This window comes from Somniosus microcephalus, unplaced genomic scaffold, assembly GCF_052327205.1.
Source record: "Somniosus microcephalus isolate GS21.2 unplaced genomic scaffold, FLI_Smic_1.0 scaffold33, whole genome shotgun sequence".
Lineage (NCBI taxonomy): Eukaryota > Metazoa > Chordata > Chondrichthyes > Squaliformes > Somniosidae > Somniosus > Somniosus microcephalus.
Window position 1 is genome coordinate 955,227 of NW_028225220.1, and position 15,382 is coordinate 970,608.

General features: G+C 46.1%; 1 pseudogene; it reads left to right on the plus strand.

Annotated features, from left to right (window-relative positions):
* The window catches only part of LOC147083875 (scavenger receptor cysteine-rich domain-containing protein DMBT1-like), a 47,485-nt pseudogene that overhangs the window by 17,493 nt on the left and 14,610 nt on the right, over positions 1 to 15,382 (plus strand).

A 15,382-nucleotide genomic window follows, 5' to 3' on the forward strand; every position in this document is an offset into this window, starting at 1 on the left:
CTGCCCATCCACCACCTTAAACACCCAGTCCCTCCATCACTTTAAGCACTGTTGTCATTCTGCTGAATCTGCGCTGCATCACCTCCAAGGCCAAGATATCTTTTCTGAAATGCGGTGCCCAAAACTGAGAGCAGTGCCCCAGTTTGGGTCTGACCAAGACTCGGTACAACTGAAACATCACTTCCTCACTTTTATATTCCAAGCCCATTGAGATAACGGCCAACAATCCATCAGTTTTTCAGGAAGAGCTGTCAACTTTGAGTTATCACACAACTTCTTGGGGTCTTGCAGTAACTTTGATTGCTACAAAGAAATAACTATTTGATAAATTACGGACGTGCGATAGTGGTGGATAAGCTTCCCCCATTTTCTATTTTGCCCCTTATATATACTAAAGGTGATTTACATTCTATTTGAATCTGTATTTGTTTCCAAAACAGGGAACCATGGACCCCGATTGGTTGGTGGGGAGAACAGGTGCTCCGGCCGGGTGGAGGTGCTACACGGAGACCAGTGGGGGACTCTGTGTGATGTTTATTTCAGTTTAGAAGATGCCAGCGTGGTCTGTGAGCACCTTCAGTGCGGGGCAGTCACCGCAACCCCGGGAGCAGCTCACTTTGGGGAGGGAACCGGCCCAGTGTGGAAGGAGAACTACAGGTGCCGGGGGAACGAGTCCCGATTGTGGGATTGTCCGGTTTCATCCTGGGATCAGTTTCGCTGCTCACATGGAAATGACACCAGTGTCATCTGCTCGGGTGAGTCCACTCAGTGTATTGAACTGAAATACACCAACTGTTCTCCTGTCGAGCAGAGTCTCACACCAGTGGCACTATTTCTGTAAGTCACTGATTCACCCGTTTTACTGATCAAGATCACCTTCTTCCTCTGACACTAAGCGAGTCTGAGGTGTGTGTGTCGGTCGATTGGACTGAAGTATATTAGCAATGAATCAAAGGCTTTCAATCCAGTGCACGTTTAATAAATACATATCTCGTGTTACGGTGTAAATCTTTGTAAATACAAAGTAACACCCAGCGGTCGCCACCAACAGCTATTGAAACGGCAAAAAGCCCCCGGGACCACTGCTATAGCACGGAAACACTGCACCAGTATTGGAACCGTTATCAATGTTACCGGTTCAAATATGAATCAACATAGAATTCTCCGCACACATCAGCTGTATTTTAACAGAACATTCTGTTAATTTCTTGCCAGATAAATAGTGCGAGATGAGTTTTAATATCCATAAACTGCTCTGTATCTCTGATTATTTCACGAACTTTCCGCACATCACAGTTGTCACGGTGTCCTGGAACACATTTATCCATCAACCAGCCCCAGCTTATAACAGATTATCTGGTCCGTTATCTCATTGCTGTTTGTGGGAACTGACTGAGCGCAAATCAGCTCTCGCGTTTCACACTTAAAACATCGCAACATGTGGACAGGAGGAGGCCCTTCAGCCCCTCCGGCCTGTCCTGCTGCTGTCGCAGTGACAACAAATCAGAAGTACTTCAGTGGCTGTGAAGAGCTTTGGGCCGTCCTGGGAAGCGCTCCATCAATTACACTTCTGTTTGTTTCTCTCCACATCAGCTGAACTGTGAGCAGCCAGAAGCTATTTTGTGCCCGTGCTCCTGCCTTTGATCAGAGCTCATATCAATAGCCAGCCTGGGCCGCCCGCCCTCAGTTAGTTTTTAGCCCCTTTCCCCAGATTAGCCTCCGGAAGCTGCTCGGCATCTCTCTAAAATCAATTCACTGAGAAAAGGTAATGGCGGAGAGGATCACCCTACAAGCGTTGTGGGTAATTATTACAGAAATATAATCATTAAAATTAACAATAACTGTCCGGGTGAGAGTTAGTAAATTATGGGATATTTTGGCTCAGTTTAACCGTTGCTCGCAATGTGTTTCTGTTTGTAGATGAAGGTTGGCCGCCGAGACTGACTAATGGGGGAAGCCGCTGTGACGGGCGAGTGGAGATTTACTACAACGGCAGCTGGGGGAGAGTGCGGGACAACCTCTGGGACCTAAATGATGCCAACGTGGTCTGCAGACAGCTGGGCTGCGGCTCTGCGATAGCCGCTTATAACTCTTCAAAGTACGGAGAGAGTGTGGGTGAATGATGTCCAGTGTGAAGGAAACGAGTCTCGGCTCCGGAACTGCAGCTCATTCACATTGAATCCATCTCTCAATGACAGCATCGGCGTAGGGGTCCTGTGTTCAGGTGAACAAATGGTTCAATTTTACAGAACCATCAAGGGGAATATCTAATCTGCTGAGAAAAGTGGTAAATTGGTCACTTGTTCCTCGGTGTCTCTACATTGGTTATTTAACTCAGGGGGTGAGCGAAAAGCGAGAGGATACGGGCTGAACTGGAAAAAAACGAGAACTTGCATTTATATAGCGCCTTAAACGAAAGACAACCGTCGTAAGGTGCTTCACAGGAAGAGAGATGAAGGTATTAGAACAGGCGACTAAAAGCCTGGCCATTTGGGTAGTTTCAAGAGCTGGTCTTAAACCAGGAGAGGCGGAAGGTTTAGGGAGGGAATTCCTGATCTTGGGACCGAGACGGAGAAATTCACGGCCGCCAATTGTGGAGGGAGGAAGTGAATGATGCACAAGAGGCCACATTTGGAGAACAGTAGAGTTCCCGAAATGATTCGGGCTGGAGGTGGTTATAGTGATAGAGGGGGTCGAGTGCATGAAGATATTTGAACCTGAGGATGGTAATTTAAAACTGGAGGCTTTGGCGGACAGGAAGCCAATCCAAAGCAGTGAGCACAAGGATGATGGTGAGTGTGACCTGGTGCGGGTCAGGATATCAGGAGTTTTCGGGTGAGCTGAAGGTTATGGAGGGTGCAGGATGGGAGGACGGCGTTTCAGCAGCAGATGGGCCGAGGCAGGGATGGAGGTGAGTGATGATACAGAGGTGGAAGTCGGCGGTCTTTGTGACGGAGAGCACGTGGGATTGGAAGATCAGCTCGGCGGTCAAATGCGGCCGAGTTTGCAAGTCAGTTCCATTGTGCAGCATAAACGTGCAGACAGATGTGCTGGAGATTCACTGGTCTAAGTTCCATTATGTTGTGTATAAGTATGGAAGGATGTTTTGGCATGGACTGGTCTAAGTGTTATTACACAGCATATGAATGTAGACAGACATTCTGGGCCTGAAATGGTGTAAGTTCCATTATGCTGTACGTACGTTGCATTCTGCAGTATGCAGTGTGCAGCGGAAGTGATAAATAAAGCTGTGGATAAGTCTATAAGCTAGTATTACGGGGGGAGGAATCTGGTGAAATTAACATAAGCCTGAAGATAAAAGAAAGAGGAGGTCTGAGTGAATGTCAGACCAAGGTAACCAATACGGGTAAGATTAACGGTTAGGGAACAGATACACTTATAGAACAGAATTATAAATTGATTGTTAAAAATAAAGTGAGTGGCACAATTAATAAAAACAACTTAATTTGGCTGTACATCTATGTGCACAGCATTCCAAACCAAACGGGAGAACTGGAGGCAATAAATCGAACGATGGAGAAATGAATAGAATGTTATCCTGAAAGGATTAGGGGAAGTGGGGTGGGAGGAGGCTAGTGTGGAGCATGAATACCGGGTTGGACCCCTTGGGTCGAATGGCCTGACTCTGTGCTGTACATTCTGTATAATTGTATGTAATATGTAAGTGCAGACAGATGTTGCGGGATATAATATCATGTACCTGTCACAGACACATTAAAAGCACCATTTTCTTTAGCAGGAGAAGCAGCAATGTTTGGATTGAGTGATGAGATAAATGTATATTTGAAGTATAATCCTCCTGTATTGTTCTCTAACAGGACACGTGCAGTTAAGGTTGTCCGACGGTGGAAGCCCATGTGCTGGGCGAGTGGAGGTTTATTACAGTGGGACCTGGGGCTCAGTTTGTGATGATTCCTGGGACCTGGCCGACGCTGACGTGGTTTGCAAACAGCTGGGTTGCGGGAATGCGGTGGATGTGGAACTTCCTACTGCTTGTGGACCAGGCTCAGGCCCAGTTTGGTTGGATGAACTGAACTGTTCGGGAAACGAATCGTTTCTCTGGGAATGTCCCTCAGCACCGTGGGGTAAACACGACTGTACTCATAAAGAAAATGCGAGGGTGGTGTGTTCAGGTAAGGGAGCTTTCTATCTGCTCATTTCTGCAGGGTTATATGCGAGGCTTTACTCGGGAGATTTTACATAGAATCTACAGCACAGAAACCGGCCATTTGACCAAAATGGTCTGTGCGATATTTTTGCTCCGCACGTGCCTGCTCACTCCGTACTTCATCTAACTCTATCTCCATATCCTTCTGTTCAGTTTCCCTCATGTACATATCTAGCTTCAACTAAAGGCATCTACGCTATTCGCCTCAACTACTCTATCTGATAGCAAGTTCCACATTCTAACCACTCTCTGGGTAAAGAGGTTTCTCCTGAATTCCCTGTTGGACAAGCGGCTATTTTATATACAGGTAACCTTGTTCTGGACTCCCCACAATTGGAAACATCTTCTCTATGTCCACCTACCTATTCCCTTCATAATTTTAAAGACCTCTTTGAGGACACCCTTCAGCCTTCTCTTTTCTAGAGGAAAGAGCCGCAGCCTATGCAGACTTATTTGATAGTTCTAAATTTTGCGTTCTGGTATCATTTTTACAACTCATTTTTTGCTCTTTCTCCAGTGCTTGTATATCCTTTTTTAGACCAGTATACTATACATTACTCTAAGTGGGTTCTAAACCAAGTTTCCATACATGTTTTAAAGTAATTTCAAAAATAACAACAGAAAATGCTGGAAAAACTCAGCAGGCCAGGCAACATCCATGGAGAGAGAAATAGAGTCAACGTTTCAGGTCGAAACCCTTTGTCAAGACTGAAAAAGCACAGGAAATGAAACACATTAAAAGGCCAGGCTGGGAAAGGACAAAAGAGAAGTGAAGAGACATTGAGAGGTATTGAAAACGAAACGAGATGGTGATAGGAGTAGTGGAGACAAAAGACGGCTCTAGATTAGGGGGGAAGGGCCAAAACCAAAAGATGTGGATAAAATATAAGTTTAAATGTAATGGGGGCCGAGGTTATGATCTGAAATTGTTGAACTCGATATTGAGTCCGGAATGCTGTAAAGTGCCTAATCAGAAGATGCGGTGCTGTTCCTCCAGCTTATGCTGAGCTTCCGTGGAACATTGCAAGTGCCCGAGTACAGTGAGGTCTGAGTGGGAATGGGGCGGTGAATTAAAATGACAGGCGACCGGAAGCTCGGGGTCACCCTTATGTACTGAACGGAGGTGTTCCAAAAAGCGGTCACCGAATGTGCGTTTGGTCTTCCCAATGTAGAAGAGACCACATCGTGATCAGCAAATACATTATACTAGTTTGCAAGAAGTACAAGTAAATCGTTGCTTCAGCTGGAAGGGCTGTTTGGGGCCCTGGACAGTGGGGAGTGGGGAGGTATAAGGGCAGGTGTTGCATCTCCTGCGCATGCACAGAAAGGTGTCGGGCGAAGGGGAATGGGTGCTGGGGATGATAGAGGAGTGGACTAGAGTGTCTCGGAGGGAGCTCTCCCTGTGGAATGCTGAAAGGAGGGGGGAGGGGAAGATGCATTTGGTGGTGGGATCACGTTGGAGGTGGCAGAAATGGCGGAGGTTAATTCATTGAATGTGGAGGCTGGTGGGGTAAAAGGTGAGGACAAGGGAAGCCTATCGTGGTTCCGGGAGGGAGGGGCAGGGGTGAGGGCAGAAGTGTGGGAGATAGAATGGACACGGTCGAGGGCCATGTCAACCATGGTAGAGGGGAATCCTCGGTTGAGGAAAAAGGAACTGCCGCCGTGACATTGGCCATCTCCATTTCACTGCTGCCCTCACTAACTCCAACCTACCTCCCACTGAACTTGCAGCACTCCATTCTCTGATCCAACTCTGACATGCCATTAAACCTGCTGACAAGGGTGGTGCTGTTGTTGTTTGGCCAACTGACCTCTACCCAGCGGAACATGAACACCAACTCTCTGACACCTCATCCCACCTCCACCTGGACCATGACCCCACTACCGAACATCAAACCACCGTTTCCAAGACGGTCACTGACCTCATCTACTCTGGGAATCTTCCCCCAGCGGCCACCAACCTCATAGTTCCCCAACCCTGCACAGCCCGCTTCTACCTCCTTCCCAAGACCTAGAAACACGACTGCCCTGCTAGACCCATTGTTTCAGCCTGTTCTTGCCCCACGGAACTTATCTCTTCCTATCTCGACTCTATCTTTTCTCCACTTGTCCAGTCTCTTCCCACCTACATCCACAACTCTTCTGATGCTCTCCGCCACTTTAACATTTTCCAGTTTCCTGGCCCCAACCACCTCCTTTTCACCATGGACGTACAATCCCTCTACATCTCCATCCCCCACCAAGATGGCCTGATGGCACTCCACTTCTTCCTTGAACAGAGTCCAGACCATTCCCCATCCACCACCACCCTCCTCTGACAGGCTGAACTTGTTCTCACATTGAACAACTTCTCTTTTGACTCCACTCATTTCCTCCAAATCAAAGGTGTTGCTATGGGTACCCGCATGGGTCCTAGCTATGCCTGCATTTTCGTGGGATATGTGGAACATGCTTTGTTCCAGTCCTACTCAGGTCACCTTCCTCACCTCTTCTTCCGGTACATTGATGAATGTATCGGTGCCGTTTCCTGCTCTTGCCCTGAGCTAGACAATTCCATTCACTTTGCCTCCAATTTACACCTTTCCCTCACCTTCACATGGTCCATCTCTGACTCTTCCCTTCCCATTTTGGAAGGGGAGGGTGAACAGCCAGTTGTAATGGTGCATATAGGTACCTACGAGGTAGCTAAAAAACAGGATGAGATCCTAAAAGCTGAATATAGGGAGTTAGGAGGTAAATTAAAAAATAGGGCCTCAAAGGTAGTAATCTTAGGATTGCTACCAGTGGCACGTGCTAGTCAGAGTAGAAATAGATGAATACATGGCTAGAGGAATGGTGCAAGGGGGAGGGATTCAAATTCCTGGGACATTGGAACCGGTTCTGGGGGAGGTGGGACTAGTACAAACTGGATGGTTTGCACCTGGGCAGGACCGGGACTAATGTCCTAGGGGGAGTGTTTGCTAGTGCTCTGGGAGAAGGTTAAAACTAAAATGGCAGGGGGTTGGGAACCTGAGCAGGGAGGCAGATGAAAGGGGATCAATGATAGAAGCAAAAGACAGGAAGGAGACAAGCAAAGGTGGCAGTCAGAGAAATCAAGGGTTTAAATCAAACATGGCAACAGTAAATAATAATTCTAAAAGTTCTAAGAGTGATAAAAACAAGCCTGAAGGCTTTGTGTCTTAATGCGAGGAGCATTCATAATACTGTGGATGAATTAGCTGTGCAAATAGAGATAAACGGATATGATATGATTGGGATTACGGAAACATGGCTCCAGGGTGTCCAAGACTGGGAACTCAACATCCAGTGGTATTCAATATTCAGGAAAGACAGGCGAAAGGGAAAAGGAGGTGGGGTAGCATTGCTGGTAAAGAGGGGATTAACACAATTGTAAGGAAGGATATTAGCTCTGATGATGTGGAATCTGTATGGGTAGAACTGAGAAATACCAAGGAACAGAAAACTTTAGTGGGAGCGGTATACAGGCCCCCAAACAGTAATGCGAACATTGGGGATGGCATTAAATGGGAAATTAGAGAAGCGTGCAATAAGGGCACAGCAGTTATCATGGGTGACTTTAATCTACATATAGATTGGGCTAACGAAATAAGTAACAATACTGTGGAGGAGGAATTCCTGGATCGTATACGGGATGCTTTCCTGGACCAATATGTCGAGGAACCAACTGGAGACAAGGGCATCTTAGACTGCGTACTGTAGAGTCATAGAGTCATAGAGTTATACAGCACGGATAGAGGCCCTTCGGCCCATCGTGTCCGTGCCGGCCATCAAGCCCTGTCTAATCTAATCCCATATTCCAGCATTTGGTCCGTAGCCTTGTATGTTATGGCATTTCAAGTGCTCATCCAAATGCTTCTTAAATGTTGTGAGGGTTCCTGCCTCCACAACCCTTTCAGGCAGTGAGTTCCAGACTCCAACCACCCTCTGGGTGAAAAAGCTCTTTCTCAAATCCCCTCTAAACCTCCCGCCCTTTACCTTGAATCTATGCCCCCTAGTTATTGACCCTTCTACTTAGGGAAAAAGCTCCTCAGTATCCATCCTATCTATGCCCCTCATAATTTTGTACACCTCAATCATGTCCCCCCTCAGCCTCCTCTGCTCCAAGGAAAACAAACCCAATCTGCCCAGTCTTTCTTCATAGCTGAAGCGCTCCAGCCCTGGTAACATCCTGGTGAATCTCCTCTGCACCCTCTCCAAAGCGATCACATACTTCCTGTAGTGTGGCGACCAGAACTGCACACAGTATTGCAGCTGTGGCCTAACCAGTGTTTTATACAGCTCCATCATAACCTCCTTGCTCTTATATTCTATGCCTCGGCTAATGAAGGCAAGTATCCCATATGCCTTTTTTACCACCTTATCCACCTGTTCCGCCGCCTGCAGGGATCTGTGTACTTGCACACCCAGATCCCTCTGCCCCTCCGTCTTGCCTAGGGTCTTACCATTCATTGTGTATTCCCTTGCCTTGTTAGTCCCCCCAATGTGCATCACCTCGCACTTTTCCGGGTTAAATTCCATTTGCCACTGTTCCGCCCATCTGCCCAACCCATCTATATCGTCCTGCAGACTGAGGCTACCCTCCTCGCTATTTACCACCGTACCAATTTTTGTATTATCCGCGAACTTACTGATCATACCTTTTACATTCATATCCAAGTCATTAATGTAGACCACAAACAGCAAGGGACCCAGCACCGATCCCTGTGGTACCCCACTGGCCACAGGCTTCCAGTCACAAAAACAACCTTCGACCATCACCCTCTGCCTTCTGCCACTAAGCCAGTTTTGTATCCAATGTGCCAAGGCACCCTGGTTTCCATGGGCTCTTACCTTCTTGACCAGTCTCCTGTGCGGGACTTTATCGAAGGCCTTACTGAAATCCATGTATACCACATCCAGTGCATTACCCTCATCCACACACCTAGTCACCCCCTCAAAAAATTCAATCAAATTAGTCAGACATGATCTTCCCTTGACAAAGCCATGTTGACTATCCCTGATTAATCCTTGTCTCTCCAAGTGGAGACTAATTTTGTCCCTCAGAATTTTTTCCAATAATTTTCCTACCACTGATGTTAGGCTCACAGGCCTGTAGTTCCCCAGTTTTTCCCTACTTTCCTTCTTGAATAATGGTACTACATTAGCGGTTCTCCAGTCCTCTGGCACATCCCCTGTGGCCAGAGAGGTCCTGAATATATGTGTTAGAGCCCTCGCAATCTCTTCCTTTGCCTCACACAGCAGCCTGGGATACATTTCGTCCGGGCCTGGGGATTTATCCATTTTTAGGCCTGTTAAAACCGCCAATACCTCCTCCCTCTCGATGTTAATATGTTCGAGCATATCACAGTCCCCCCGCCCTATTTCTATGTCTACATCGTCCTCCTCCATAGTGAAAACAGATGCAAAAAATTCATTTAGAACCCCTCCTACATCTTCCGGCTCCACACACAGATTGCCACTTTTGTCCCTAATAGGCCCTATTTTTTCCCTAGTTATCCTCTTACCCTTAATATACTTATAAAACATCTTAGGATTTTCCTTTATTTTGCTCGCCAGTGTTATTTCATGGCCCCTCCTTGATATCCTAATTTCTTTTTTAAGTATCCCCCTGCACTTTTTGTACTCCTCTAGGGCTTTCTCTGCCTTTAGCCTTTTGTATCTGCCAAAAGCACTCCTTTATTTCCAAATCCATTCTCGTATATCCCCAGCTATCCAAGGTTCCCTGTGGTTTTTGGAACCACCCTTGACCTTTACGGGAACATGTTGCCATTGTATGATCTCAATCTCCCTTCTGAAAGCCTGCCATTGCTCCGATGCAGATTTTCCCACAAGTAGCTGATCCCAGTCCCTTTTGGCCAGATCCTGCCTTATCCTATTAAAATCGGCCTTCCCCCAATTTAGAACCTTTATTTCCGGCCCATCCCTGTCCTTTTCCATGACATTTCCATATGTCATGAGAAAGGATTAATTAGCAATCTTGTTGCGCGAGGCCCCTAGGGGCGGAGCGATCAAAATGTGATAGAATTCTTCATTAAGATGGAGAGTGAAGTAGTTGACTCAGAGACTAGGGTCCTGAATTTAAATAAATGAAACTACTGTGATATGAGTTGCGAGCTGGGTAGGATCGATTGGGTGGATAGGCAATGGCAAACATTCAAAGATCGCACGGATAAATTACAGAATTTGTTCATCCCTGTTTGGCATAACAATAAAACAAAAAAGGTGACTCAACCATGGATAACAAGGGAAATTAAGGATAGCATAAAACCCAAGAGAGAACATACAAATTGGCCAGAAAAAGCAGTAAACCTGAGGACTGGGAGCAGTTTTGGATTCAGCAAAGGAGGAAAAAGGAATTAATCAAGAGGTTGAAATAGAGTATGAGAGTAAGCTTCAGTGAACATAAAAACTGACTGTAAAAGCTTTTATAGGCATGTGAAGAGAAAAAGATTGGTGAAGTCAAACATAGGTCCCTTGCAGTCAGAATCAGGGGAATTTTTAATGGGGATCACAGAAATGGCAGATCAATTAAATACATACATTGGTTCTGTTTTCAGAAAGGAGGACAATAATAACCTCCAAGAGATGTCGGCGAACATAGGTTCTAATGAGAGGGAGGAACTGAATGAAATCAGTATTTGTAGGGAAATGGTGTTAGGGAAATTGACGCGATTGAAGGCCAATAAATCCCGAGGGCCTCATCATCTACATCCTAGGCTGCTTAAAGAAGTGGCCCTGGAAATAGTAGATGCAATGCTGGTCATCTTCCAAAGTTCTATAGACTCTGCAACAGTTCCCATGGATTGGAGGGTAGCTAATGTTCCCCCACTGTTCAAAAAAGGTGGTAGAGAGAAAACTTGGAATTATAGACCAGTAAGCCTGACATCAGTAGTAGGGAAAATGCTGGAGTCCATTCTAAAAAATATTATAGTAGAGCACTTGGAAAACAGTGACAAGATCGGACAAAGTCAACATGGATTTACAAAAGGTAAATCGTGCTTGACTGATCTACTGGAATTTTATGAGGATGTAACTGGTAGAACAGATGAGGGAGAACCAGTGGATGTGGTGTATTTGGACTTTCAGAAGGCTTTTGATAATGTCCCGCATAAGAGATTAGCGTGTAATCTTAAGGCACATGGGATTGGGGGCAAGGTACTGACGTGGATAGATGACTGGTTGGCAGACAGGAAGCAAAGAGTTGAAATAAACGGGTTTTTTTCTGAGTGGCAGGCTGTGACTACTGCGGTACTGCAGGGATCAGTCCTAGGACCCCAGCTATTCACAATATATATTAATGATCTAGACGAGGAAACTAGATGTAATATCTCCAAGTTTGCAGACGACACAAAGCTGGGTGGGTGTGTGTGCTGTGAGGAGGGTGCCGAGAAACTCCAGTATGATTTGGACAGGTTTGGTGATTGGGCAGATGCATGGTAGATGCAGTATAATGTGGATACATGCGAGGTTATCCACTTTGGTGGCCAAAACAGGAAGGCAGATTAATACCTGAACGGCAATAGATTGGGAGAAGTGGCAGTGCAACGAGAGCTGGGCGTCCTTTTGCACCAGTCGCTGAAGGTAAGTATGCAGGTGGAGGAGGCGGTTAAGAAGGCAAATGGTATGTTGGCCTTTGTAGCGAGAGGGTTTGAGTACAGGAACAAGGATGTATTGCTGCAGTTGTACAGGGCCTTGGTGAGCCCACACCTTGAGTATTGTGTGCAGTTTTGGTCGCCTTATCTGATGAAGGATGTTCTTGCCATGGAGGGAGTGCAGCGAAGATTCACCAGACTGATACCTGGGGTGGCAGGAATGACGTATGAGGAGAGCTTGGGTCGATTGGGCTTATACTCGCTTGAGTTTAGAAGAATGACAGGGGATCTCATTGAAACTTATAAAATTCTAACAGGACTAGACAGATTAGATGCTGGAAGGATGTTCCCGATGGCGGGGGAGTCCAGAACCAGGTGTCAGAGTCTAAGGATAAGGGGGAAGCCATTTAGGACAGAGCTGAGGAGGAATTTCTTCACCCAGAGAGTGGTGAACCTGTGGAATTCTCTACCACAGAAAGCAGTAGATGCCAATTCATTAAATATATTGAAGAAGGTGTTAGATATATTTCTTAAGGCTAAAGGGATTAAGGGATATTGGGGGAAGGCAGGGACAGGGTACTGAGTTTAATGATCAGCCATGATCTCATTGAATGGCGGAGCAGGCTCGAGGGGCCAAATGGCCTACATCTGCTCCCATCTTTTATGTTCCTATGTTTCTTCCTCGACTTCTCCATCTCCATCTCTGGGAATAGGTTATTGACCAACATTCACTACAAGCCCACTGACTCCCACAGCTACGTGGACTACACTTCCTCCCACTGCGACTCCTGTAAGGACTCTATACACTCTCCCAGTTTCTCCATCTCCCCTGCATCTGCTCCGTCGATGCCACCTTCCACACCAGTGCTTCCGACATGTCTTCCTATTTCCTCAACCAAGGATTCCCCTCTACCATGGTTGATACTGCCCTCGATCGTGTCCATTCTATCACCCGCACATCTGCCCTCATCCCTGCCCCTCCCTCCCGGACCCACGATAGGTTTCCCCTTGTCCTCACCTTTCACCCTACCAGCCTTCACATTCAATGGATCATCCTCTGCCATTTCCGCCACCTCCAACGTGATCCCACCACCAAACGCATCTTCCCCTCCCCTCTGCTTTCAGCATTCCGTAGGGACCACTCCTTCCAAGACACCCTAGTCCACTCCTCTATCACCCCCAGCTCCCCTTCCACTTTGCCCGGAACCGTCCCGTGCAAGCACAGGAGATGCAACACCTGCCCTTATACCTCCCCCCCTTCCCACTGGCCAGGGCCCCAAACACCCCTTCCAGGTGAAACAGCGATTGACTTGTACTTCTTGCAAACTAGTATAATGTATTTGCTGCTCACGATGTGGTCTCCTCTACATTGGGGAGACCAAACGCGGATTGGGTGACTGCTTTGCAGAACACCTCCATTGAGTCCGTAAGGATGACCCCGAGCTTCCGGTCACCAGTCCTTTTAATTCACCGCCCCATTCCACTCAGACCTCGGCCCCCATTACATTTTTACTTATATTTTTTATCCATAACTTTGTTTTGGCCCTCCCCCTTTTTTTCTCTCCCACATGGCAGCTGCCTCCCATTCTGCCAGCGCATTTCACATCTAGTCCAGAGCCGTTTATTGTCTCCACTATTCCTACCACCATCTCGTCTCGTTTTGAATACTGCTTAATGTCTCTTCACTTCTCTTTTGTTCTCTCCCAGCCTGGCCTTTTAATCTGTTTCATTCCGTGTGCTTTTTCAGTCTTGACAAAGGGTTTCGACCTGAAACGTTGAGTCTATTTCTCTCTCCATGGATGTTGCCTGGCCTGCTGAGTTTTTCCAGTATTTTCTGTTGTTATTTCGGATTTCCGGCATCTGCAGTATTTTGCTATCGTTTAAAGTAATGTCCTTGCTTTTCAATTAAATTCCACTTGAATTGAACCTCTTTGCTTTGTTTGCGTTCTTATGCCCTTGTTAACTTCCATTGCTAGTTTTAATTATTAGTTAAAGTGTATCTTTTGTTCCTCTATCCCAATTAAGCGTTTATTTTCCAAAGATTTTGTGGCCTCCTTATGCTGCTTATGAAAATGCACCACCTAACACTTACCGATAAAAAAATTAATTTACCATTTACACGCCCATTCTGCAAGTTTATTAATATCTTCTAATATTTTGTTGCAATCTTCCTCGGTATTAACTATAGCCCCCAGATTGGTGTACTCCATTTATTTAAAATTGTACTTCCAAATCCCAAGTACAAATCGTTTATGCAAATGATGAACAGTAGCAGTCCCTGTACCGATCCTTGGGGAACACTAGTTCTGAGCTTCCACCAGTCTGATAAATACCTTTAACCCCAACTATCTGTTTTCTGTTTTGTAGCCAGCGAGCTATCTATTCTGCTACTTGTCCTCTGACTCCACATCGCCTGACGTCAGTCCTGTTTCTATGACGTGCTAACTTATCGAAGACCTTTTTCAAATCCATGTATATTGCACCCACCACATTACCCTTGTCTATATTGTCTGTAACTTCTTCTTTAAATCAATAACGTTGGTAAAGCATGACTTTCTCTTAAAATCCGTGTTGACTATTCTTTATTACATATAAAAGCAAAACACTGTAGTTGCTGGAAATCTGAAATAAAAACAGAAAATACTGGAAATATTATGCAGGTCAGGCAGCATCTTTGGTGACACTGACAGAGTTAACGTTTCAGATCGATGGTTTTTCACCAGAACTGGAAAAATATGTAACAGGTTTTTAAGCAAGTACAGTAGTGGGAAAGCTAGGAGTGGAGCAAAGAACATACGCAAAGTCAGGGGAGAATAAATGACAAAACTGGTGATAGTGCCAAGCAAAAGGAGATGGTAATGGGACAAGTAACGAAACTAAAGTTGGGTCTAGTGGAGGTGTAAATGGGAACAGCAGAATCATCAGCAATGGCTGCCATCTGAAAGAAATACAGCAAAGTTATGATCTGAAATTGTTTAACTCAATTTTGAATCCGGAAGGCTGTAATGTGTCTAATCAATAGACGAGGAGCTGTTCCTTGAGCTGACATCGAACTTCCAATTTCAGCAATTGCTGTGTTTTTACTATCCGGTCTGGCCCATATGATCAGCATCCCATACGCCCCTAACTCAGTGAATTTTGAGATCGGCACAATGCTGCACTAATCTTCCATCACCATCACCTCTGTGCCCAATTATCTGGCCAGAATCTGCCCCCGCACAGAGAATGCTTCCTACCATTTTCAGAATTCTCGTTCCCCCTATACCCGTTGCTCTGGCCTCCTACCGTCTCTAGTTCCTTTCATTGGGAACTGCCAACGTGACATCGGCCGTCTCAGTTTCTCTGCTCCACTCACTCACTCTAATCTACCTCCCTCTGACATTGCAGCAATCCATTCTCTCGTACCTAATCCTAATATTGTCATTAAACCTGCTGGCAAGGGCGGCGCTGCTGTTGATTGGCGAACCGACCTCTAACTTGCAGAGTCTGAACGCCCAGTCTCTGAAGCCACCTCGTACCTCCCCGTGGACCAAGACCCCACCACCGAACATCAAGCCATCATTTGAAAGACGGTCGCCGA